General features: G+C 47.0%; 1 protein-coding gene across 3 annotated transcripts in view; it reads left to right on the plus strand.

The window, feature by feature from the left end:
- Window positions 1–2,156: 2,156 nt before the first annotated feature.
- Window positions 2,157–27,197, plus strand: part of Pou2af1 (POU class 2 homeobox associating factor 1) — a 68,104-nt gene continuing 43,063 nt past the window's right edge. Inside the window, exon 1 of one of the 3 annotated variants that reach the window (XM_042280924.2) lies at window positions 2,157–2,241. The gene's annotated coding sequence lies outside the window, so the exon portion shown is untranslated. The other 2 variants (XM_076575361.1, XM_076575362.1) reach the window with 2 other exon arrangements.

Raw genomic sequence — 27,197 nt, forward strand, 5'->3', positions numbered from 1 at the left:
TTCAGTACCTGCTCTTTTGAAATTTAGAGTAATGTGTATGGTCTCCAAGGAGATGGGTACATGTTTTGATTTTCTTGTTTTCATTTCTCCGAGTGTCTGACCTCAATCCCTTGTAGCCAATCAGAAAGGTTTTGGGGGATTATCCTGGATATATTGATCAAGAAAATATTTGTTGGCCAGGCGGTGGTGGTGCACGCCTTTAATCCCAGCACTCGGGAGGCAGAGGCAGGTGGATTTCTGTGAGTTTGAGGCCAGCCCAGACTACAGAGTGAGTTCCAGGAAAGGTACAAAGCTACACAGAGAAACCCTGTCTCAAAAAACCAAAAAAAAAAAAAAAAAAAAAAAAAAAAAAAAAAAAAAAAAAGAAAGAAAGAAAGAGAGAGAGAGAGAAAGAAAAAAAAATTGTTTAATATCCATTCTTGGCAATGTGGAGAGCTGGGTGCTGGTAGGTGATGAGTGGGAACAGAGATGAATAAGACACCCCGTAGTCCAGAAGTGATTCCAATGCCTGGTAGAATTTAGTAGGCACTTCGGGAATGACCTACAGAGGTACTTGGCTTCTAATTAGGACTAAATGAAGGGCCTGGAGGTTTCACAGAAATAGAAACATTCAGAGCCAGGCCTTGAAGGTCTAGAAGTCATACACAAAGAGTAAAGGTATCACAGGAACCAAAGGTTGGCCCTGTACCTGGGTCACACTGTGTCTTGGGATTGTGGAGGGGAACTTCTGTACATTACCACTTAAGTTCTAGTTTTTTTTTGTTTTTTTGTTTTTTTTTTTTAATTAGAAATGGCAAACTGGAGTACAAGTCTAATCCAGAATCTTAGACTTAGGGGATGTAGGATCCCATGTCAGGACCCACAAAGCTGACATTGGGGCTCTCCTGGAAACTTCTGTGGTCTGCCTCCTGATGACCCTTTGGGTGCTCTGGCATGACTTCTCTGTTTCCTTAACCAAGAGGCAGCTGCTTCCTGGCCTGCCAATAGGGTTGGCTTGGACGTCTCTGAGCCCCTTCTTGCAAGAAGCCACAGAACTTCTGCCCATCAGGGTCCGCAGTCATGGCCATTAATTTCCTCTCCTGGGGGACACTGAGTGTTCCTGAGGTCCTGTGGGTATGAGAGCAGGGGAGAGGGTGGTAGAGAGTATGGCACCTCACCTTCGGGATGTATTACTGAGAGACCACAAAAGACCACGGAACTGACAAGAAAACCCTAGAAGGCTAAGTAGGTAAGTTATCAACACTGGGAACTGGGTAGAGCCATGGAGGCAGGTAGCTCGCTGATGGGAGCAGGGGTGATCATGGGTACTCCTAGTTATGGCTCTAACCTCAGTCGTGGGTAGTGAGGACATCAGAGGTTCTCTGTCCCTTGTCTCCTGTGGTATCTGAGCAGGTTCCTTGGTTGGGGGTGGGGGTGGGAGAGGGAGAGAGGAAGAGGAAGGGAGAGAGGGAGGAGAAGGGAAGAAGGGAGGGAGGGAGGGACTGTTCTTCCAGGTGAGCACAGACTAAGTCTGGTCAGAGCATTCATGCTATGGACCCACACACTTTCTTTCTTTCCAGTCCCACTCCCCAGGGAGTCCCTAGCCTCAGGATGAACTCCCTCAGGGACAGTAAAAAGCTGAGGGTCACCCTCCTTTCGCTGAGGCGTTCTGAGGACTGGAGTCGTTTTCTGTTTTCCTCATATCAGCGATCAATGCAGTCTTTGCCAGAAGTTTCTGTGACCATCGGGATCTCTGAGTTCTGAGAGGTGTAATGGCTGGAACCCTGTGTCCCTTTCCCCATCAGAGGAGCAGCTGTTTTTGTGAGGGTGGAGGGCGCTGGGGGCTGCTGCAGGACCAGAGCCAGCCAGAACTCCGCGTTCCAGATGATGGGGGAGTTGAAAGGAATTTTTTAAAGATATTGTCTATGCCCTCGGGTTGGATAAAAGGCGCCGGCAGACGGGGCTGTTCACCTGCCGGGCTTTTTGTTCAGCCTTGCAGCACTGGCTGGCTACCCAGCCCTTGGGGTGGGGTGATGCTGGGGAGGGCATGCTGTCTGCCATCTGCAGGAGAAATACAACAAACACCCACACGCGAGCCAACGGAAACTCTCAGCAAAACAAACAGCGAGAGGAGGGCTCTGGGCAGGAGTGTGTGGATGGGCGGGGCGGGCGGGAGAGGAGAGAGGGCACCTGCCAGGGATGGGCTGTGGCTGGGCTGGCTGCCCTGATTAAGGGTCAGGCCGGGCTGCTAAGGGCTGCCAGGTGAGAGCCTTTTATTGGTTCACCTTCTTGGTCGGCAATGCCAGGAGTTAGTATAGCCTCTGGTGCGGGAGAGGTCAGTCAGCATTAACTCTGTTCCTCTCCAGTACCTGTGTTAGGCCAGGCTTGCTGGATCGGGAGTTATGCGCAGGTGTGAGGGTAGAAGTGGAGAGCGTGGACTCAAGACCCGGCTGTTGTTTCAGTAGCTACCTCTTGCTCGCTATCTATAAAATGGGCAGATAAAGGCCTGACTTAGAAGGTGGTAAAAGAATGCAAATAGTAACCGTAAACTATCCACTGCCTGCCAAGTGCAACAGGAATGATTGTTAGCATCTTCCCTTTGTATCTGACCATTTGGATCTGACCGTTTGTCTGACCTTGGTAAGTGGTCCGAGTACTTGTTTTTGGCTCGCAAGACACATGCCATATGTACGTTTCCATCCACTGGCCTGCGTAGAAAGCATTTGGGAAGTCCCAGAGAAGAAATTCTGGAGGAAGAGCTGGCTTTGAGGCTGAGTTAGCAAGGGGAGTGAGCACAGAGATGGGACTGTGTGGATGGGGCCTCACCAGGCTCTGGCCTGGCCCCGGGGGTGGGGTGGGAGGGCGGGGGTTGGAGGTCTGCTTCTCTACTTTCTCCAGCATCTACAGCTCAGTGCAGTGAGTGGCAGCCGGCCGGTCAGCCGTGTGTCCACAAACCTGTTAGGACGGAGAAGGCTGCTTGTTTGCTCTTCCCAGGGCTCAGGCTGGTGGTGGGCTGGACTCAGGTATTGTGTTACTCCGCCAAAGAATTCCTTTCCTCTCCTCCCTCCCTCCATTTATAAAGTGGAAACAAAACCCCTGAGCTATATGCACCCATGGCCTCAGGCCAGATCCTAAAGTGTCATTTCTGGGGTTCTGCTTCCTTCCCAGGCAGGGTGCCGCCTCCTTCCTTTCCCCACCCAAGATGGTGTTGGTGGGCATTCTCCAGTTCCCACCCACCCCAAAGAGGCCCTGGATTCTATGACACTGCCCTGGAGGTTTCCTCCTCCAAGGTCTGAGCCCTGGAGCTTCCTCTGACTCAGTGGAGACAAGCAAGGGCAGAGCTGCCGCGGCTCAGCCACATCCCCGGACGGTGCTGGTCTACTCTGGCAAAGGGGATCACCAGCGATGAGCTCTTGTTTTGTGGCCCTGTTGCTCCCATGTCTGTTTGCTTTAAGAAACTGAGATGGCTTCTGGTTCCTCGAGGGCCTGCCTTACTAGACCTCAGAGTTCTGGACAGAACTAGGTAGCCCCAGGAGAGCCCAGCAGCTCTGGACCAGCCTTTCAAGCTGTGTCTCACTGGAGAGTCTCATGACCAGGGAAAGTCTGGACACTTGAGCTCTGTCCAGTGACATCTATTGTTCTACAGCCAGTTGGGGTTGGCTGAGAGAATGAGAGTCAGGTGAGGGGACTCAATAAAAGTCTGGTTCAGGGATTGGCCTTGTAGGGCCTGTGAGTTGTCCTCTGCCTCTTCATTTCCCCCTTGGTGGAGAAGAGCTCTTCTTCTATGTGAAGGGATTGCTAGGATGTTTGGACTTGAGTCTGCCAAAACTGCTAATCCACCACTGAAAAACCATCTCATGGCCTCATGCCTCAGTTCTGCATTTTGAAAATAAACAAGCCAGATTGGATGATTTTTCTAGTTCTCTTCCACCCATGCTCTTATGTCTTAAAGCCAACTTCCATTCCTGCAAATGTGGAGGATATTTCACATAAATTATGGTTGTGTTTGTACCTTGGGCTGAATGTGATGAGCTGCGCTCAGCTGGAATGAGAAGCGCTTTTAGAATTTCTAGGGCAGTCAGATACAGAGCTGGGGAAATGGTGGTAATAGCATTCCGTTTCTGAGGAATATGAGTTGAATGTTTTAAGACAATGGAAAGCAATTCACAATTAAACTTGGCCAGTACTTTTTTTCTGTTTCCAAATGTGTTCCTAATTCTTCCATCTGGAAAGATAAACTCTTACTGGAGCATGTCTTGAGTTTTCCTTTTTAAAATTGCATAGTAGAATTGGTGAGACACCTCCATGGAGGAATGTTTGCTTAGCACCACCACACACAAAACACTGGATAGCAATTTATTTGTCCCTGTGCCTTTCAGTGTCCATAGCTTAGCCTTGGGTTTTTGGAAAGCAGAAGTCATGATCTAACACCTTCAAGTGGCCACATGGTAGAATGCCTTGATCATAAGAATTCTTTGAGATCAAGGCTTTCCTGGTATTTCACCTCCTCTTTCAGGCCCTGGTTATGGTACTGACTCGCACAGAAGCTCAGTCAACACTTTTTTAATGAATGGAATATCAAAGTGGTGAGCAGTCAGTGCCGTAAGCATTTACTAATCCACAGAACCATCCCCCATCCAGTTGGTGTTCTCTGCCTCTGCAGCGTTCACCTGCTTCCCACCCCTTTGACAATCACCCAGGCTCCAGCTCTGAGAGGCTCTCGATTCTCAGTTCTTTGGCCTATCTGTGTCCCCCACTAGGAATCCTAGCTATACTTTGTGACAACATTGTTTACGTTCCTTCTGATGACTGTGTGGCGTATGGGCCAGGTCTGCATTTTGCAAGATGTCTGTTCTTACGTTATGGTTGAATATAGGAAGAAAACTTTGAAGTCATCCCCTTAGATTTCTTCTCTGAGCATCTCACACTTCTCTCCTGTTAAGCCCCTCGTAGGCTGCCTGTTTCACTGTGGTCCTGATCTAGCTGTCCTGTGTCCTGCTTCTTTCCCCTCATGGGTCCCCTTGTCTAGATGACAAGCCTCTCTGCATCAGGCATCATATCTTCTGTGCATCTATCAATGTTCTCACAGGATAGAGAATATTTCCTAATATAATAACATTGAGAACTTGAGCTTAGATAGAAGGTATTGTTCTGTAAATAGGTTGAGGGGTCTTCTCTGGTTTTGGAACCAAAAAGCCCCAGGTCTGAATTCCAGTTCTACCATCTACCAGCAATGAGACTTTAGGAAGATTACTCCTATGAGCCTTGATTTCCTCATTGATAAAACTGTGACAATAACAGTATTGACTTTGACCTCAGAGCCTTTGTATGTGGGCTCATGCATTGAAAACTCAGTTCTTGGAACAATGCCTGACATATGTCAGGGGGTTGTTATTACTAGGTTGACATTGGTAGAGAACACAGGGTTCTAGGCTAACCACAAAGAAACGAGTGCCTCTGACCCTGTCCTTCCTCAGTCCTCTCCACGTTGCATGAATACTCATTCTCACTGTGTGGGTCAAGGTGTAAGGATGCATCCTACCTTCTGGTAAGTCCTGTGGCTTCCTTTCTGAACTTTGATTCAGGCCCAGATGCTAAGGGAGTACAGATGAGAAGGAGACTGATCTGTATTTGTGGGAGAGGGTGTTGAGTTGCTCTGATATATAGGTGTCTGCTTTCAAAATACATCTAAGCTAGCAGAAAGCAAAGACGGATGTGTGTGAGACGATTGTAGAGCAGTGTTAACTCCTTACCATGAAGGTCTACCGGTGATATGCACACTTGGTTACGGCAGGCCCTTCATTACAGCAGTTGAAAGGTCCTAAGGGGGAAATGATGTGATTATATTATAAGGTCAAAACATGAAAGAAATAAAGAAGAGACTGTGGACTGGGCTGGGGAGATAGCTTAGCAGGTAAAGCTCTTGCTGTGTAGTATGAGGACTAGAGTTTGGATCCTCAGAGCCCATGTGAATGCCAGGTGAGGATGGTGGTCCACTTGTAATTCCGTACTCAGAAGGCAGAGACAGGGGACCCCAGCAAAGCTTCCTAGCCAGACTAGCCTAATTAGGGAACTCTGGGTTCAGTTGAGAGACCTCATGTCAATGAATAAGGTGGAGAGGGATCTAGGGAGACAGTCTGATGTCACTCTTAGGCCTCTACACACACATGCAAACATGTGTGTGCCCACTCCCCATGAATGTGCATGTATACATACCATATGTACATATACATTTAGCAAAGGGGGTTCTGTACTCATAAAAGCCATAATTCTAATCTTTCTTCTGCCTCCTAATGGCTGTGTGACTTTGAGTAAAGTTATTCAGCTTCTCTGGGCCTCTTTCTTCATCTGGGTTCTTTTATGGAGATTAAGTGAGGGCATACAGTGCCCATTTTTTGGGGGGGGTTATAGTTATGGTGGTTTGAATGAGAATGTCTCCCATAGGCTCAGGGATTTGAATACTTGGTCCCTAGTTGGTGGTGCTGTTTGGGGATAAGGTTATGGGGAGGAACAGCCTTGCTGGGGGAAGTATGTCACTGGGTGCAGGCCCCGCTTCCAGCTGGTTCTGCTGCTGTCTTTTTGTGCTCGAAGATGTGACCTCTAAGCTTTCCGCTCTGGCTGCCACACCTGCACTTGCTGTCATGTCTCTCTGCCATGATGGACTCTATGCCTCTGGAACGGTGAGACAAGACAAACTCTTTTATACATTGTTCCTGGTCTGGTATTTTATCACAGGAACAGATAAGCAGCTGGTACAGCAATGTACGATGCATAGCAAGGACTCTGTAAGTATTTACTATTTTTTTTTTAATTTCTTTGTTTTATTTTATGTGTATGAATGTTTTGCTCACATGTTTGTTTGTGTACACTCTGTGTGATTGCTGCCCTAAGATGTCAGAAGATGCCATCAGATCGCCGAGAGATAGAGTTATGGATGAGTGTGAGCCACCGTCTGGGCCCTAGCAATTGAACCCATATTCTCTTCAAGAACAAGTGCTCTTAACTGCTGAGCCATCTCTCCAGCTCCAAGTCGTTACTATTCTTACTGTTGTGTACTTGTTTTGTGTGTTAGAACAGGGAGTGTCCAAGTCGTTACTATTCTTACTGTTGTGTACTTGTTTTGTGTGTTAGAACAAGGAGTGTTGTTAAGGTCTGTGCTCATCAGGAGGAGAGTATGTAGATAAATGAAGGGCGAAATGACTTCTAGATAAAGACGGTGGTGACAATAGGAACAGACAGGCAGAGGGTAAGATCCAGGAACCAGGAGGGCTGCCTAAGAGTGCTGGGATGCCTTTCAGCATCTGGGTGGGAAGAATCATCTGCGAAGACATGATGGAACTATGTGGGACCAGATGAAGGGTGTGTGATGCTGGGGCGCTGTTCCTTCCCACTCTGCATTGGGCCTAGCGTGGTGCTTTTCTTCTTGGCGTCATTGACTGTAACTTTGCTGTGGCTATGTCTCCTCTGCTGATAAGTTCCTCTAGTCTTCTGCCTTTGGTTGCTGATGTTGTTTTTAAGCCACCCCCCCCCCGCCCCCACTTCCTAAAACTTCCCTGGTTGAAAACTCTCACTGTTCCTCCTCCTAGTGTCTTCAGATACGGTCAAGTGCAAGGACACCTTATCAATATGGCCTGAGTCATGGAGAAGATGACACAGCCTGTGCCATGCAAACACAAGCATCTGCCTCATTTCCAAGGCACACAGGGCTACTCCATCTGTTGTTGTAGGGCCTTGGACAAGCTGCTTTTCAGGCTCCACTTTCTCGACTGCCATAGCTTTTGAGCAATGTCCTGGCTGTCTGTTCATTGCCTCTCAGCTCAGGGGCCTGCCCTGTAATCCCAGACCCACACGGGCATTTTATCTTTCCTTGAGCATGGTGCTCAGCTCTGTCAGTAGAAAGCACCCCCTCCACAGGAGGTTTCTGTGAAAAAAACTGCTTAATGAGTGTGGGCTTTCTTCTGGGGAATGGTAGGGCTGTTCTGGGCTTAGATAATGGTGATGGTTGCACGACACTGGAAGTCACTTCATTGTAGGATTGAAGTGGCTCAAATGGTGGATTTTTTTTTGCAGTATTCATTACCTCAGTTAAGCTGTGAGGTAGACGGGGGAGATGACTCAGTCATTAAACGCTTGCCACTCAAGCATGAGGGCTGGGGTTCAGATATTGAGAACCCATGTAAATGCTGGGATGTGGCGGCACACCTGTAATATTAGTTTTGGAAGGCAAGGGCAGGATTGCAGGAGCCAGCTGCCTGGTAAGACTAGTCATATCTAGCTGTAGATTAGTCATATCTAGCTCTCCAGCAAGCTTTGGGTTTGAATGAGAATCCCTGTCTCAATGACTGAGGTAGAAGGGCAATCAAGGATACTTCCTGACCAAAGCTCACAGCCCTTGGTTCCTTCAGGAGAGAATAGAGGTTCCTTGGCTGGAGACACTGCAAAGCTCTATACTTCCATAGGACGTACTGAGGCTCACAGGGACCCAAGGAAAAGCAACAGGAGACTTAGGGCAGGGTGTGAAGACATACTGAGGGTCTGGTTTAGGGAGGAATGTTGAGATGTCATCATAGATGGTGATGGGGGTATAGGCTTGTAAAAAAGGAATCAACTTCTTTATTCCTTCTTTGTCAGATTTCTTAGCTCATAGCCTCTCCCCCTCCTCCTGTGTGTAGGGGTACACATATGTACACGTGTGTGTGAAAGTTAGAGATTAGCTTTGGATATTGTTCTTTAAGGGTGGTTATCCACTGTTTTGTAAAACAAAACAAAACTTACTTATTCTTCCGTGGTTTTACACACACACACACACACACACACACACACACACACACACACACACAGCATTTCTAATCTATATGTTCTCAAACTCCCAGACTCTGTGGACAGCACTAAGTCAAAAGATTTTGTTCTGAATATCTCCCTGAGAATCTGTGCACTTGTGGGTTAAGAAAATATGGTCTTTAGTCAAAACACTCGCCCAGTAGCTCCACCTTGCTTTGTCATGGCTACCTGCTAGACCTTGTAGATCAGGAGTGGGTGATTCTATTGCTTTGGGCTGTCTTCCTGCAGGCCTGTGTGTGTCCTCAGTGGGGAAGGGAGTCGGGACAGTAAAATCCTGTGACTTGTGGTGTGATACCTTTGTCACTATATTGCAGAAAGAGACCTGACCATTCTGATTCCAGATCTCACACATCTGACTGACCCCTATTGCTGTGGGGAAACCTCATCCTGGGTGTATTAGTTTTAGGGTCCCTAAACTGCCAAGACATCCCTAGGAGGGCTCCCCTCGGACCTCCCCTTAAACATAGCCACCAAACATGTTTTTCATCTTTATTAATCTTCCCCTCTTCTCACGTTTCTCAGGTCCCAGCTGCATTGTTATCTGATGGGCTCGCTGCCAGCCCCATGAAGGCTGACAGTTACAGGGGGTGGATTAACTGCAAAGGACCATTTATTAGAAAAAGTCCCTTTTTATTTTTCTGTTGTCTTATGTGGAGTGGGCCATGTCAACTGCACAAGATGAGAGGAGTGTTCTGAGAGTGATGAGCAAAGGTCCCATAGCTGGGTATTGGCAATTCTGGGTGAGCAGGCATGGTCCTCCTTGCCTGCTGTGGTTCATCTCCTCTGGTCCCTCTTGGGAGGTCCCGCAGGCCTATCACCAAGCTGGCTTTCTTCAAAAAGAGGAGGTGTGTGTGTGTGTGTGTGTGTGTGTGTGTGTGTGTGTGTGTATGTGTGTATGTTGTCTTCACCATTTCCATAGCCTCCAGAGCTGGAGAGGAGTAGAGAACAGATCATTGATCAATTATTTCAATTTAGTAGTGCCCCTTTGAAAGGGTAAAGAGTGGGTATGGGGATTGGGTTTACAGCACCATGGGAGAAAAGAAATCTTTCAGTTCCCCATAGGGCCCATAGACAGGGTAGACAGGATCTTTTCTTTACCTTTTTTTTTTTTTTAAAAGAAGAAATGCTGCTACCAAGGCAATTTAAGTTCTCAAAAGAAATTAACTTATTTATGGGGAGCTGATTTTGTTTCTGTTTTTGAGGCTTTACTGATGGGATCTTAAATTGAAGAGGTTTATAAACATGATAACTGTTCTGAAGGGAACACTTAGACCCAACGTTAGCCCAGAGGACCGGGGCTGTTGGTACATGTGTACTCTGAGTCACCTCTGGGGAGATGTCAGCTTTCCCACCCCAGCCTGGGGGCTGGTTGGGTCAGGCTTGCCCAGGCCTGCCTGTCTCTTGAGGTAGGGGAGAAGGTAAGAAGTTATGGGTGCTGGCAAGAAAGTCACTTCTGGTGCAGTGGTGGTCATTATTGGGAAGCGGGGCCCTTCTAATCCCGGAGTATTGGGGCAAACTGAATTAGGGTCTCTAGATAAAATGACTTGTTGGAAAAGAAGTCAGGGCAAAATGCCAGGGCTACAAAAGACCTGGGTGGTTGAAACCCCTTGCGCACCCATCCTCCGTTTACATTGTCTTCTGTACCCTCACCTCATCGGCACCATGTGTCTACACAGTGTCCCCCAGGCCCCATCTTATATGGCCCAGGCTAACCTAAAACCCCTAGTACAATTAAAGGTGACTTTGAACTCTTGATCCCCTCATCCCAAACCTCCCCAGTTTGGGATTAGAGGTGTTTATGATCACACCCAGTTTTTGTGATATCAGGATTTGAACCCAGGACCTTGTGCATGCTAGGCAAGCATACTATCAACCAAACCATATCCCCAGCCACAGACTGTTTTCTTGATCATGTGTTCCCTGGGGGTGGGGGTGGAGGAAAGCTATGGTTTTTGGAAGAGAACTCATCTTTCCAAAGAGCTTAGTACATAGGTGGCGGAGAACAAGATGCTGGGGCCTCAAGAAATGTGGTTGCCAACAAGCCAGCCCCTCTCCCCTTGCTGTTTATTACCTGCGGTCTCTTCCCTCTGTCGACTTATGATTTCTCAGCTATCTTCCACTAGCTGGACCACCTTCTGCCTCACTGGCAGGTCAGACTCTGAGTATGCTCATCCACATTCAACTCCTCAGGTCCTTGGTCATTCCAGCATCTTGACTCCCTTATGTTTGGAAAATGGCACTAGTTATTCCAGGACTCACCCAGGCTTGAGTCTAGCTCAGTTTCATTGTCTTCCTTGTCCCATCCTCTATGTCTAGCCAGCTCCCAAACTGAGTAGAACAGCCCTCCTTATTCACAGAGATATGTTACGCAACACCAGCAGACACCTGAAACCACAGAGTAATGAATTTATATATTTTAGTTTTTTTCTCCATCTGTATCTACGCTGAAGTTTATAAATGAAGCATGATAGGAGAATAGTGGTAAATGATAATGTTATTATTTTAAAAACTACTATAATAAAAGTTAGGTGGATGCTCTCTCTGTCTCAAATACTATATTGAAGGTGCATTTACGTTCTTCATCCTTTGATGATGTGAGACAACATGGTGTCAAATGATGAGATGAAGGGGGGTGAATGCATTGTGATGTATCATCAGGCTAATGTATATATAAGGGTTGCTTACATATAAGCACTGTGGTCATGAGATAGTCAATCTGATATGTGAGTTACTAAGTGCTAATGGGCATTGCCCATTGGCCCACAGTTTGAGTAACACTCTGGAGGAGATGCAGCAGGATGATGTAAGGTCTTAGTGTGCTGTTCAGACTGGGTTTAATCAAGAGTAATTGATATCACAGACAGCAGAACCATAGTAATGGACACATGAGCAGCACTCAGTCTCCTTAGTACTGGGCTGTATAAAATTGGCTGCGGAGGGATACCCCAAGGTTAACCATAGAGCCTCCATCTTCCCCATAGCCATATGCTCTTCTGGCCTCTTTGGACTATTTCACAGTGTTTGTTGGAATTAGCAGAGACTAATGTTTCTCCCTGAGACTTCTGGCTTCCTGTGTTGGGTTTCTGAGGCTGGGAAAACTGTGAAGGGTTTTCACACTGACTCAGCACCTAGGGAGGGATGATTGGCTCCCTGAGTTCCTTCCCTGGCCAGGACTCTAGGAAGAGCTCAGGCCTCTGGGACCTCCTGGATCCAAGGCCTTTCCTTCTGTCCTCAGTTCATAATCCTTTCAAAGGTGGAACTGTGCAGAGGGATCTGAGCACATCATCACCCCACCTCAGCTTGTTCTTGGTAACATTTTTCAGACATATAGAGGTTGACTTTTTTATATTTTTTATTTATTTATTTATTTTTTTAAGGAATACTTGGATGTCAGGGTACTTTGAGAACAATATATGTTATATTTCATGCAGTTACTTCTTTTAACACATTCCCGGAATGTTGTCAGCTTGTGTTGAGCTGTGAGCAGTGTTTTGGAACTCCTTTGGGGAGAGGGAAGCCAGCTCTCCACAAGGCAGTCAGCACGGATGTTTAACTGAGTTACTTGGCACAATTGATTCTTTGAGGTTGACATATTTTAGATCCTAAAACTCATCCCATTTGTATAGGCCAGCACTGAATTAAGGGCATCTTAGTCTATAACTTCAAGTTTTTCTCCACCCCCTGCCCCACGACTTTTGAAAAGATCTTGCTTTATAGCCCAGATTGGTCTCAAACTCATGGTTCTCTTGCCTCAGATTCTTTAGTGTTTGGGTTCCAGGTATGTACCGCCATGCTTGGTCTTTGTTTCGAATTTTGCATTGTCTGGGGAGCCCTGGCACTTATGTAAGAACTTTGACTCCTCCAATCTTGGGGATGAAGCTATGCTTATGTGGGAGTAGTAGACTGTAGGTGAGTGCAAGGTACTCCTGCAACTAATTTTTCTCAACAGTGACAGGAGAGAGCCTCATCCCCACACTCTCCATGGGTTCCCCCACCACAGGAGCCATCAGTAGGGGGAGCCCCATTACTTATGGTACCTCTCCTAGCTAAATCTTGGTGGAGAGTGTGTCTAGATGTCAGAGAAGGGCCTTGAGAGGTAGCTAGTGGAGGTTACTCTCTATAAGAAGGTCTCCTGATGTATAATGACAAGGGCAACTCAGGAGTCCCCATTACAGGGACTTGACTGGAAAAGAAGTGGAAATCCACTGTTACAATGTGTATCATAAATGTCCCCCAAAAGGTCATGTGCTGAAGGCTTGGTCCCCAGTGTGGCAGGCAGTGTTCAGAAGTGGGGCTTTTGGATCACGAGGGCTGACTTCATGAATGGAGGAATCTGTTGATGGATTCAAAGCTTAGTGATTTTCAGGGCTCTACTGTAGGGACTGGGCTCTGAGCATCTCAAGCCTTTTCAGTTGTTTTTTTTTTTTTTTTTTTGTGGGCCTGCCTCATCCCCAGTCACTCCCCTAACAGCCTGCCTTTGGGCTTTCCTGCACTGAGTCAGCAGCAGCCTCCTCCTGCTGCCTTGGCATTGTGAAATCAAGCTAAGCCCAGTCTGGTTACAATGAACCGGTTCATCAGGGAGCCCACATCCTGTACCCCTTTCCAACGTGATGCTTCGCCAACTGGCAAGCAGTAGTGAACAGCATCTGAGGCTGCTAAGGATTCAGGACCCTGTACAAGCCAATAGAAGGAGCCATGGGAAGGGGAGGCCATGCCACTGGCTGGATCTCTTTTTGCCCCACGTTGGTTCTGTCTTGCACACCATTATCTCTGGCTGGCACTCAGAAATCCATCACTGCTGCTTGCTGGTGGCCTGGCACTTCTCCACAGAGCCGGTGCATTAGGCATTTGGAATTTATGTCTGTGTTCTGCTGATGACTTTTCAGAAACAAGCCAGAAGTCTCCTTTGGAGGTGGTCTCCATCCGTATAATTTTCTGTCATAGTCCCCAGGGAGATATGTTTGTTGACACCTCCCCTTGCTCTTGTCTCAAATGTAGACATCTCAGGTAGCGGCACTGCAATGGAGAGGGGACTGGACCAGGGCTGTATACAGGAGAGGGTGGTGGCCAAATAGAAATAGGTTTGGTCACTGGTGCGAAAGGAATTCCCAGTCTTTTGGTTCTGGGACTGATTGGCTCTGACTTTAATGAAAGCTCCCTGGGACTTCTTGAGCACCAGTATTGACTTCTTTCCTTCTTCTTTTTCTTTCCTTCCATTTTCCCTTCCTTTTCTATCCCCATTCTTCCATTTCCTTCTCTGACAGTCTTGCTGTGTAGCCCATGTTCAATTCAAACTTGTGACCTCCCTGCCCCTATACCCCACATACTAGGATTATAGGCGTATTCTACCATACCCGGCTACCAGTGTTGATTTCTATTATGGGATGAATTGTGTCCTTTTTCTTCCCATATTGTATATTAAAGATAATATTCCCAGACCCTCCAGATTGTGATTATATTAGGAGAACAGGGTCTTTAAGGAGGTAATGAAAGAAAGATGAGGTCCTATGAATGATCCATAGTCCAATATGAATAATTTTCTTGTAAGAAGAGACCAAGTCACAGAAGGGTACAAGAAAGAAGACTGTGTGAAGACAAAGAGATGAAGTTTCTGCTTTCAAGCCAAGAATAGATATCTTCAGATGTCCACCCTGCTGAATCCTTGACCTTGCACATACATCTATCTATCGTCTACAACTGAGAGAAAGTCATTTTTTCCTGAAGTCACACAGTTTGTAGTATTTTGTTTTGGCAGCCTCAGAAAACCAAAACCCTCTCCTTGAGTCATAATTGAAGGTTTGCAGAGGGCTAAGAGGAAAACTGGACTTTATTTTCCCATTTTGACTGGCTTCTTCTTGGGATCTCAAGATCGGCCAGTATTTCTTTGGCTCCTCCTTGGGATCTCAAGATTGGCCAGTATCTCTTTGGCTTCTCCTTGGGATCTCAAGATAGGCCAGTGTCTCTTTGGCTTCTCCTTGGGATCTCAAGATTGGCCAGTGTCTCTTTGGCTTCTCCTTGGGATCTCAAGATCAGCCAGTATTTCTTTGGCTTCTCCTTGGGATCACAAGATCAGTCAGTATCTCTTTGGTTCCTCCCATTTCTGCCCAAGTAGCCATCAATCTTTTCTTGTTCTGGTAGTTAGTAAAAGCAGTCAATAAATGTAGTGAATCTACTCTGGTCTTATTTCCCCTCTGTGAACAACTTATAAAAGGGCCCACAGAACATCAGTATCACTAGCACAGCAGGTCCTGCCTTCTGGAATTTTCTACAGGCAGTGTGGTTGGTACCATGGTAGGGGTCTGCAGAGACAGGGAACACAAAGCAGAAGAACATGAGTCTGCTTGGGGAGATTGCAGAAGGCTTTGGAGAGATGGTAGAAGGGCCTGCTGTCTGTCAATACTTTGAGGGCAGGGGTTAGGTCTTGCTTGCTTTCCCTCATCTGTGTGGACTCACACGGGGCTTTGCACAGAGGAGGAAGTGATTACTTAGTGTGTTGAGTGAAGGACTCGCTTGCAGATCCTCCAGGCTTATGGGTCCATGAATCTGTGATCTAAGAGGCCCACAGCAGTCAGCTGAAGGTGCTGCTAGCAGGTGACATGCAGACTCCAGACATGGGGCAGTACACCATGCAATGTCATTTCTGAGCAATCAAACTGGAAACAAGGGAGGTGAGGACAGCGAGCCTCCCTTCTTAGCTCAGATTTCTGGGAGGAGCCTGAGGTGTAACAGCAGGAACCTGGGCACTGTGGCTGGCTGTATCTATTACCTCTTTAAAGAACCTAGCTCTTAATATAGTCACAGGGATGGTCAGATGTAACTTCTTGTTCTCCACAAAACGAAGGTTGGTCAAGCTCCTCACAGCTGTTTCCCGCTCAGAGGAAAGCCCCTAAGTTCCCAGGCAGTGTAAACTGGGTGTTTATAAAACATGCCTCATGCCCCAAGTGTACAAAAACACTCTGTGGGAACAAACCTGCAGCCAGTTCTTTAGGGGTCCCAAAACCTCGGGAGCAGGGAGGGGGGATAAGATAAGTATGGATAAGAGAAAGATTCAGTGCCAATCAAGAGTGGCTGTGCTCTGGAGAGTGCCCAACTGATCTAGAACTGAACTTCAGACATGAACAAACATTATGAGCTTTGGGGAAACAATTTTGGCCCAGACATCATTTAAAGTCAAGTGGTTAGCCCCAAGCAGAGAGTTGAGAGACTGACTGCCAGGCACTAACTAGTCTGGGTACCCAGCTCCTAAGACTAGGAGACAGTTTATGCACTCCATCTGAGGGATCCAGAGTCAGTAACTATCCTTTCTGCCTGGCTTTTGCAAGATGGAGTGGAAAAGTGAAACATCCACTTGCTGGTAAGAAAACAGTCCGGGAGGACCCTCCCTGCCCGGACTGCGGACTGTGTGGTGCGTTCAGATAAGCTGTTTTGTTTCACGCTGAGCTGAGCTCACCTGGGCAATGACCTTGTGACAAGAATATCAGTCAGAGTCCAGATCAGCAAAGAAGACAGGAAGAGGAACCGAAGGGGATGCAGCCATGCGAAGTGGTGACTGGCAGAAGAGCCCCATCCGAGCTGCTGCTTAACCTCATCGTGAATCCTTCACTCAGACCTGATTAAAGGAACAAGGGCAAGATCATAGAAGGAAACTCAGTCTATAACAAACAAACAAAAACAAAAAAATCGGTTCAGACCAAAGACGAAAGACAGAATTACTGGAGTCATAAGATGCTATTCAAAATATTAGACCCATCCTTAGCTACGCTGGCCCCCAAGTCCCTTAGGTTAAACAGGGCAAACCCGGTGCCAGTGTTCACAGTAGCTTACTGGGACTCTGGGAAGTGTTGGGGGTCCTGACAGTGACATTTATAGTAGTGAAAATAAGAAGAACAGCGTTGCTGATTGAACACTGGATCTGTTCAGGCCGCTTGCTGGATACACTTATTCTATACAGGAGAGGGTGGAGTATAGAGAAATCCACTTGTGTTTGCAAGGTCACAGAGAAAATGGTGGAACCAGAATATAGTTCGGGGAAGCGGGGGCGAAGGGCCCAGAGTCTATGCTCTGCATGGCCCCATGCTCTGTTCTGGGAAGACACCTTCTGGGTTTTTTTTGGGGGGGTTGGTGCTCAGGCTCTGCTAGAAGGAGTCATAGATGCAAGAACAAAAGACTGCTCTGGGTTTGTGTGAAGCACCCCATCTCATTCCACTTGGTCATGTGGCTAACAGATTGTCCAACTTGCTCTTCAGGGTGTTACTTCAGGAAGCCAGGTTCCTCTAAAGTCTGGGTGAGTGGAATTTGGGGAACACTAAGTAAGACTCACATGTCACATGTACTTAGGACTGAATGTCACAAATATAACCAAGGAGAGGAGAGGGGAGAAGAGGGGAAGAGAGAGAGGGAGGGAGAGAGAGAAACACACACACACACACACACACACAGACACACACACAGACACACACACAGACAGACAGACAGACACACAGATAGACTTACAGAGAGGCAGAGAGAGACAGGAACAGAGAGAGACAGAGAGACACAGAGAGACAGAGAGATGCTGAGGCTGTAACTTAGTTTATTACATCAGGGAGCAGGAAAGGAAGAGATGAAAGCCAGGTAGGACACAGTTTATACAGCCCCCCCCCCACCTCTGTTCTAAATCTGGTTGTCTTAGTTCTGTGTATGTACAGACTTCCAGCCCAGAGCTGTCTCTTTTCCCCCATGGCCTCATGATCTGGAGGACTTAGGGTGCAGGCCTGATTCTCTGACTTATGTCACAGGAGGCTGCTGGGCTGTCATTGGTAACGGTTATCCTCAAGTCACTTGGGGCCACAGCCACAGCAGACTCCTGCTCTTACACACTGCAAACCCCAGCCTCTGCTTTTCTCTCTCTCTCCAGCCTGACCCCTGAGACCCGGGTCAGGAGGCCTTGATGCTTCCAAGTTAAGAGACAAACCTCCTTCCTCCACCCTCCATCCCTGCAAGTCCTGACACAGCTGTTCTGATCTCCCAGTGATCTCTCAGGGGTGCCAAGGTGAACTGCATCCACTGCCTGTTTACAGTCAAGGGCTTTGGAGGGGATGAAGGAGATGGAGACGCTTTAGAGGAAGGATGTGTGATGGAAGATTTCTTTCCTTCTGGGTTGAAGGAACTCTTTGGTAACGAGCCAGCTAGTCCCAGTGTTACAGGACGGGGTTAATTCTTGCTCCTCAGAGACCTCGATGTTTCATACTCTGTTAAATCCTCCTTTTCTTCCAGCCCCATCCGCTGGGTAAGGTGGCAGCGTCTCTAGCAACCTCAGGTTTGCAATCTCCACTTGGGAGGTGCAGGCTGTCAGGGCATGCAAATCGGTTTGACTTGAAGATCTTAGGAGAGGAAAGGGGAGCCCAGAGGCCTCGATTGATCTCGGTTCTGTGTTCTGGGAAGCTGCATCTCCCACTGCTACTTTCAAGTGAACCGAAGCTCAGTACAAACACCGAAGAGGTGTGTGATTCTGAGGAGGGGCCTGCGAAGTGGGAACTTGTCCTGCTGTCACCTTTGAGGGCCAGTGGGAGAGAGCCACAAGCCTGCCCAGATCTTATCTTCTCAAGAGGGGGCAGGAAAACAACACAGCAAAGCAGCAGCCTAGACAGGAACACCAGCTAGTGCCTTCATACCACACACCCACTTGTGGTGAATTTGCCGTTTCCCATGAAGATGAAAAAAAAAGAAGAGAAGCACACAGCAGGGATTCCCTGAGGCTCAGTGGGGCAAGGCAGGGGCCATGAGGACGACTCCTGGCAATCAACCCTGCCTGATCTCCCCGGAAGAACACTGGGGGGCTTACCCACTCTTAGGAGGGGGCAATCCAGCAGCAAGAGCCACTGCTGTGTCTCCCCCTCCTCCTCCCGGCTTCCTCCTCCTGCTTGTTGCTTTTGAGACAAAAATGTAGCCCAGACTGTCCTTGAGCTCACCACATAGGTAAAGATGACCTTGAACTTGTAACTATTGAACCTCTACCTCCTCACGTTTATGCCATGTGTCCTCACTTGGCTCTGGGAAATCCAGTTAAACACAGGACAGCCCTTACCCACATAACAAAACCAACCACAAATAAAGAGAAAGTTAAATGGCATGCCACACACGCGCGCGCACACACACACACACAAATCACACACGAGAGTCGTTACAAGCGGTGCATGACTAATTGGCAAACGAAAGACACGTTCGTTCGTTCTCAGTTTGCTCCCACACTGATATTTTGCTAAAGAGGTGGAACAGCCCCGAGGATGTCACAGCATTGCATGCAGCTGGCTGAAGTGGGGGCGGGGGCGTGGTGGCACCTCTCGGATGAGGCAGCTTCTGGGCCAGAGGTTTATCTTCTGTCACAGTGTAAAAAGGCTTGCTTTCTGAGCTGGATCTAGTCCTACCCGGATCGTGCTCGCGCTCACTGAAAGCTCTGACTCCACCACACATGACCTCTGCCTCCCCCTCTTCCTTCAGAACCCACGACTGAAGTTTCTGTTACTCGGTGAAGCACTGATACAGGCCAGATACCAGAAGAGATGCCAGCAGCAGTGTGTCCGCTGTTTCCTTTACCTTCCACTCCTTCCCCAGGTCCCTGGGTTGCATGCCTACAGAATCCTTAGTAGAAATGAATTGAATTCGAAGCTAATGGCTTGGGAACAAATCCCCAGCCTCATTATTCTGTAGTGATGATGAGTCTCAACTTCCTCATCTAGAAAGTGGGTACAAGGAGGAGATCCTTATCATATGATTGCTATGAAACTCAGACCAGATCCCGAGTGCCCAGTGAGTGTCAGGGGTCCTCCTCACACTTGCCCCTGAGTTTAAATCACCCCCGCTGTGTCTTGTTGAAAATGCAGATTCTTTGTAGTCCTGGGTGGGAGCTGATTTTCTGTATTTCTCGTAAGTTTCCCAACTGGTCTAGTGGCCACTGGTCCAGGCACTACACCTGGGGTCAAAGGGCACTACAGGACCCCGGGATGAGAATCCTGTATTTCCCCAGCTGATCTTCTTCATCACTGATGGCTTACATCGATGGTCGATTTCTCTGCATGTGGAACATCTTAGCTCCTTCTTCTAGTCTTGGTTTCACCTCACTCTCATTATTGCTGGTCTTTTTGTCATCTGGGTCTACTTTCCCCTCTGACTCCATACTTCCCTCAGATTCTGCCTCTATAGAGGCATTGCTCACCCTGACCATGCTCACCCTGACCATGCCCACCCTGACCATGCCCACCCTGAGCATGCCCACCCTGAGCATGCTCACCCTGACCATGCTCACCCTGAGCATGCCCACCCTGAGCATGCCCACCCTGACCATGTTTACCCTGAGCATACTCACCCTGACCATGCTTACCCTGAGCATGCCCACCCTGAGCATGCTCACCCTGTCTATGCTCACCCTGACCATGCTCACCCTGACCATGCTCACCCTGACCATACTCACCCTGAGCATGCCCACCCTGACCATACTCACCCTGAGCATGCCCACCCTGAGCCTGCCCACCCTGAGCATGCTCACCCTGACCGTGCTCACCCTGACCATGCCCACCCTGACCATACTCACCCTGACCATGCTCACCCTGACCATACTCACCCTGAGCATGTCCACCCTGAGCCTGCCCACCCTGAGCATGCTCACCCTGACCATGCTTACCCTGAGCATGCCCACCCTGAGCATGCCCACCCTGACCATGCTTACCCTGAGCATGCCCACCCTGAGCATGCCCCTTTAAAGTTTCTGGTTTAGGCCCATAGGGATCTTTTTTTTTTCTTCACACTTTGCCTGAAGTTACCTTTGGTTAAAGCCATCTGGCTTTTCTTTTTCTCTGGCCCACCAGGAAATTTATAGCTAATTTTTGAGTTAAGTTATAGCAATGTCCCCCACCCCCATAAGTTTTTATGATAAAAATTCCCACTCACCATCTTTCTTTTATAATTTGGCTCTTACATGCTCTATTTTGTGTTTGATTTTAAGTATCACTATTTTGTGATTCCACCTCCTCACTATACATAGTGATAATAATGGTTCCTACCTCATAAGGATGATGGCAGGATTAAATGAGTCTTTGGAATACTGTTTGGTACCTGGCAAGCTTCTAAAGGATGTAATTTGTTGTTGCTATTTTCAAATCATTTTGAAAAGTGAGATTCTGTTGTGATCATAATCACCATCATTAATGTCAGCATTAGTATATGATATGCTAGTAAGCCTTCATGTTGCATTGGAATACTCTCGGCATCTGTTAAGTTAGAAAGAAATAGATATAGGACGATTTAAACACAGGGGATAGTAAACTTCAGGGGATATGCCTCTTGCAGTCTAATTGGGTGGTTGAAATAAAATAGAACCTGTCCTTCCCACTCTGTGTTGGGTCACAACCATCTTTTTAGGGGCTCCATACTATCCACACTGCTAATGGCATTGGGCATTATAGTCTCAGCTAAAGCCATTGTCTTGAGCCTGATCTTTTGTTATGTCATTTCTATAGCTTTCTGGTCCACTCTAGCTCTTGACCTTTGGGTTTTGCCTCTCATCCCTGTATCAACTAAGTTTTTCACCCCAATGGCTGAGTTTCAGCTGACCTGGTATTATTGTCTCCTCTGACTTACCACACATGTCAGTTCCAGAAAAATCACCACGTGTGATTCTATCTAGCCCCTAGGACTTACTTGATGGCTTTCTAGTGTTCTTCTGTGCCTGCTCCATACCCTCATGATTCCCAATCCAACCATCTGTGATGTTTATGATGTATTCTGCAAAATCCTGATGGAAATGATAAGAGATATAAGAGCAATCAAAAGAAAAGTTCTGGCTTTCATACAGGTTTCATTTTAGCAGGGATAGACAGGCAATACGCTGGTGACTACACAGTGGCCTAAACTCTGAACTCCCCAATGTGACCCATGGCTGGGCCAAACGCAGAGTGCAACCCTATGAAATTAGAATACGTGTTAAGACATGTAGATGATTTGTGTGTATATTACTGTTTGAGACATATCATTCAGGCCATGAAGGAAAAGGAGCTGGTGAGTGACTGTCTTCTGTGGCAAGGACAGAGAGGCTGATTTGGCAAGCTAGTATCTGCTTAGTGACCAGAAGAGAGAAGGAAGGAGTATGCTAACTGGAGGAGTGAGTCATCGAGCATAGGTTATGGGTTATGGATATGATGTGAAGTAAATAGGATTTTCTGATTGACTAGGGGCAGATAACAGAGAAAAGAGAGTCTGGGATGACTCCAGGGTTTACATCTGAGAACCGGGATACTCTACTGCCATTTGCTAGAGGGTCTGGTTTATTGGAGAAAATGTTCTTAACATGTTTTGTTTGGGGACAGGGTCTTTCTCTATGTTGTCTCATTGCTTTTGTAGATCCACCCGCTTCTGCTTCTTGAGTGCTGGGATTAAAGGTGCCAACGTGTTAAGGTGTGTGTGTGTGTGTGTGTGTGTGTGTGTGTGTGTGTGTGTGCGCGCGCGCGCGCGCGCGCGCGCGCGCGCGCGCGCCTCATAGTTGTGTAGTGATCAGAGGACAACTTGCGGGAATCATTTCCAGCTCTGATGTTTTCTGTCAAAGCCTCAATCTTGGGTTAGAGGGCTCATGGGCTGGATGCCATAGCCACTCTAGAATATCTAATCATACCTACCACCCTCTTAGGTGACAGGGATGGCAACTGTGTAAGTTTCTAAGACACTGGAGGAGGCTTGGTGTCAAACTGGAGTCAAGAAAAGATCTCAAGGCTGGAGAGAAAGCTCAATCTGCATAATAGTCAGTGTGCAAGCCTGAGGACCTGTGTTTGATCTTCAGAGCCCGTGACAGGTGGAGGGAAACAAAGCCAGGAGTGATAATGTGTACTTGTGATCCTAGCACAGGGAAAGTGGAGACAGGAGGATCTCTGGGACTCTCTGGTCAGTGGTCAGCGTGTGAGTACAACACCTGGGCTAATCTTTGGTCTCTGCTGCATGTACCCACATGTACATGCACACCCATTCACACGTGTATGTCTACACACACACTTCCCACTTGCTCTTCTCAACTCAGAGATCACTGCATTCTGCCCTCACCCATCTTCTCTCAGCTGACAGGTCAGCTCTTTTCTGTCCTTTCACAGCGTCTGTGGCTCCTCTGTAGAAGCATGAATCCTGATACCTTTTAAGATCTGCCTACTTACAAAGCCTCCCTCATCAGAAGGTAGTTTATAGTAATTTAGAGTATACCTAGTTTAGAATAGGTTCATAGTAATGGACTGTGGGGTACATGGATACATACATACACATCATGCTTACTAGGGGGACTATGATGATGATCTCATTAGATCCTTCATCATCTCTTGGGTCCTGAATTTTCTAGTGATGGAAGAGGCTTCATATTAGCTAGCCTTCCTCTTTGCACTCCCAGCCTTGTGCAGCAATGAACGAAAGCAGATGTGCGCTCTTTTGACAACTTGGTCTCACCATTTCCTGTGTCTGAATCTTGGAATGGCAGAGGGATAGACCTCAGTGTTGGGGATGGATGATGAAGAGGCAGGCTTGCTTTTGTGTAAAGGGCTAAGTTCTTTGTTCTCTCAGAGAGAGAATCTGTCCTCACTGCTAATGGCTGGGCTCGTGAGTCTCTGAGGAAGCCATGGTTATTTGTAAATTGTCAACCAGAGATGTTGGGGAGAGAGAGAGAGAGAGAGAGAGAGAGAGAGAGAGAGAGAGAGAGAGAGAGAGAGAGTGAGAACAATCAAACTCATTTGCTTGATTTTTTTTCTGCAATTCCAGGCAAACTTTCTTAAGGTTTGAGATCCATAGCAGACTCAAGAGCTTTCTTCCTCTTCTTTTTATAGTTTTTTGTTCAAGACAGGGTCTCTCTGTGCAGCCTTGTCTGTCCTTGAACTTGCTCTGTAGACCAGACTGGCCTTGAACTCACAGCCTGCCTCTGCCTCCTGAGTACTGGGATTAATGGTGTGTGCCACCACTACTCAGCCTTAAGCGCTTTCTTAAGAAGATAGATTTCATACACTGTAAAGAATAAGCAAATATTCTCTGTGCCAAGGGATGTCCCCATTCAGGGAGCAAGGCAGGCTGCCTAGACTATACTTTGTAATCCTCATGACTGAGCTTATCAGAAAGTAGCCCTTCAGTTCAGAGGACAGATGTGAAAACAGATCGCTTGGATCTGAATGGCATCTAAGCCGTTCACTAGCTGTGTGACTTCAGACAATTTAGTTGGCAACTCTGTGTCTTAATTTCTCATCTATAAGTGAGCATATTTTTCATTCCATACAATTGCTGTGAGGATTAAATACACATAAAGCAATTAGGGTAGTTGCTGGCATACAACACAAGCTATGTATGAGCTGGGTGTTATCATTACTTTAGTATTTTTATTGGCGCATTCTGTGAACAGAGGGTTTCTTCGCCATGCTGCACAGTATAAGATGAGTTGCTTTCTCCCATCAAACCTACGAGACAGACTGTATTATTATACTTACTTTGGAGAAGAGGAAATGTAGGATTGGAAGCCATAGGTAGCTTGGGAGCAAGTTTGCACTAATTTCACTGCATGCCAGTGTCTTTTACTGACACTCACCTTCAGAGAGTAGACGACTTGTGTATGCCTAGGAAGGGGAAGGGTGGGTGGTCCAGTGTGTCACTACTGCCTCAAGAAAGTTCTTCAACTTGGAAATGTCTCCTCGAGAAGAAAGGACAGGCCATCCACCCAGGTTGCTTTCTGGATAGAGCCCCGAGGGTCTTCCCTCTGTCCACTGACCCATCCACATGTTGCCATGCTTACTTTCAATGCTGTGGCTCGGCTCACTCCTCAGGTGCAGTGACTCACGGCATAATGAGCCACCGGGGCTTTGATTCTGTTAACTTAGTGACTGATTTTCCTTAGGGGATGAAAATCAGTCAGCCGTCCAGCTCAGCTCTTATCCTATTTCACTGAGCCAGAAATGTGCAGGTGGCCAGGGCTTTGGGTACTGGGCACCCGAACACTGGAAAGCTGCCGTCTTCTCTCCTGTGTTTGTTAGTTCTTGAAGTCCTAGTGTAGTTTGCTAGTGGCATCACCCTTGTTCAGGCCTTTTATAGACAACCACAAGCCTGGAGTGTAGTGCTGGAGAGGTGTCAAGAGTTAGTCAAACATGGGGAGCATGACTGTAAAACTCACAGCCCTGGGTGACTGGCTTAGCCCATGCACAGCCAACTGTGTTGTGAACCAGGCTGCCTCACTTTAGGTGCTGGTCTGCCCCTTCCTACATAGCCCCAGGTGAGTTCCTTCACCTCTACCTGGAGAGGATTAGGTGAATTAACACAAGCATAGCTTGTAGGACAAAGCCTAGAGCATGTTAAGCATGTAATTAAGGCTATCATGATTAGTTCAAGTATATGGTAAATATAGAATACACCTTGGGTATTATAGATCATTACATGTATTATCATTTAAATGATGATATGTTATTATAATATTCTATGGTAACACTAAGAGTGATTATTTGTGATGAGGTAGGTAAAGTTATAAAACAGAATAGTAACAGTAGCAAATAGTCACTATTTGTTGATGCCTCCAAAGCTTTTCACAAACACTGTTTAATATAATCCTTGCCAAATCTCAGTAATATTTGCCACAGTTTGGCTGAGCAAACTAACTAATGCTCACAGAGGGTAAATAACTTGCACAGTTCTTTGTAGTAGAATTGTGATATGGACCTGGTCACTATATAGACCAGGCTTGCCTCAAATGGTCACCTTTCTGCTTTGAATTATAGACAAGCACTATTATGTTGGGCTGGGAAAGTCAGCTTGATTTTCCACCTGGATCCTAGACAAACTCTCTGGATTTGGTTAATGGTTCTAATTTCTTTTTTCTTTTCTTTTCTTTTCTTTTCTTTTCTTTTCTTTTCTTTTCTTTTCTTTTCTTTTCTTTTCTTTTCTTTTCTTTTCTTTTCTTTTCTTTCTTTCTTTCTTTTTTTTCTTTTTTTTTTTTTTTTTTGGTTTTTCGAGACAGGGTTTCTCTGTGTAGCTTTGCGCCTTTCCTGGAACTCACTTGGTAGCCCAGGCTGGCCTCGAACTCACAGAGATCCGCCTGCCTCTGCCTCCCAAGTGCTGGGATTAAAGGCGTGTGCCACCACTGCCCGGCCTAATTTCTTAATGTGCAGGAGACTCCCTGATAGATGACCCCGACTGAAGTCAATGTTGCTCAATAAATCATACCATAAATATCCATTAAGTATGGGTTCCATCACAGCATAGTGCGGAGTCTGGAGAATGACCTATAAGAGAGGAAGACAGCTGGATCCAGAGTTAAAAATCCAGTTAGTGAGGTGAAATAACAGGACAAGATGACAATGGTAACATTATGTAATTATGTGCTAACACATGGAATTGTTGCATACCAGTGATGAGAATTAGGAGAGATGAGTGGACCATGCTGCTGATTGTACCCACTTCGGGTCTCCTGCTCTTTCGCCCACAGCTACCAGTTTTTCAGGGACATCATAGCCAGCTCGCATGAATGACATATCCTTTCTTCCCAAGGAGACAAGTCCAAGCTAAATGACATTTCCACCCAGCACCTCCTGCTGAATCCACTGAGATGTCTTTGTTTCTTCCTACATTTGCTGTCATCAGTTAGGAGAGAGCTTGTGGTCTGCCTACTCGTGAAGAACTGTAATGGAGGTGGTCCCCGGGGGCCTGTGGCTAGGACAGAAGATTCCCTGCTGAACTAGTCACTTCTCTGGTTGCTATGACGGAAGAACTGACGAAAGCAACCTGGGGAGGTTTCTTTTGGCTTACGGTGGAAGGATTTGGTCCATCATCGTGGGGAAAGTGTGAGCAGCTTTAGCTGTGGGGGAGGGGCACGAGGCAGCTGGTCCCGTGTCCGCAATCAGGAGGCAGAGAGTGATGAGGGCCGGGGCTCTGCTCAGTTTTGTGCTTTTGGTAGAAATCATACAACGTTTCAACAATTTGAGAATTTCACACAATGTATTTCAGCCACGTTTGCTCCTATCACGCCCCCCCTCCACTCTTGGCCTCTTCCCCCCCCCCCTTAAAACACTGTCTTGCTGTAAATGTCCTGGTCTTTCACCTTTTTAAATTCAATCCTGAACCCCTATCCATGGGATGGTGTCACCCACATTCAGGGTAGATCTCCCCTCTCCAGTCAAACCTTTCTAGAAGCTCTTGCAGACACACACCCACAGCATGACGCATTCTGAAGGTGTTATTCCGAGTTGTGAAGTTGACAAGGAAGAGTAACCACCACACCTGCCCTCTGTACCTTCGTGGCACACTCTTCCTTTCCAGGGTAATAATGTAAATAACACATGAAAAAATGATTTTTTCCTGTTATTTAGCATTTCTTAAACCACCACCACCATTATTATTAGCATCAC

This window comes from Peromyscus maniculatus, chromosome 7 (assembly GCF_049852395.1).
Source record: "Peromyscus maniculatus bairdii isolate BWxNUB_F1_BW_parent chromosome 7, HU_Pman_BW_mat_3.1, whole genome shotgun sequence".
NCBI lineage: Eukaryota > Metazoa > Chordata > Mammalia > Rodentia > Cricetidae > Peromyscus > Peromyscus maniculatus.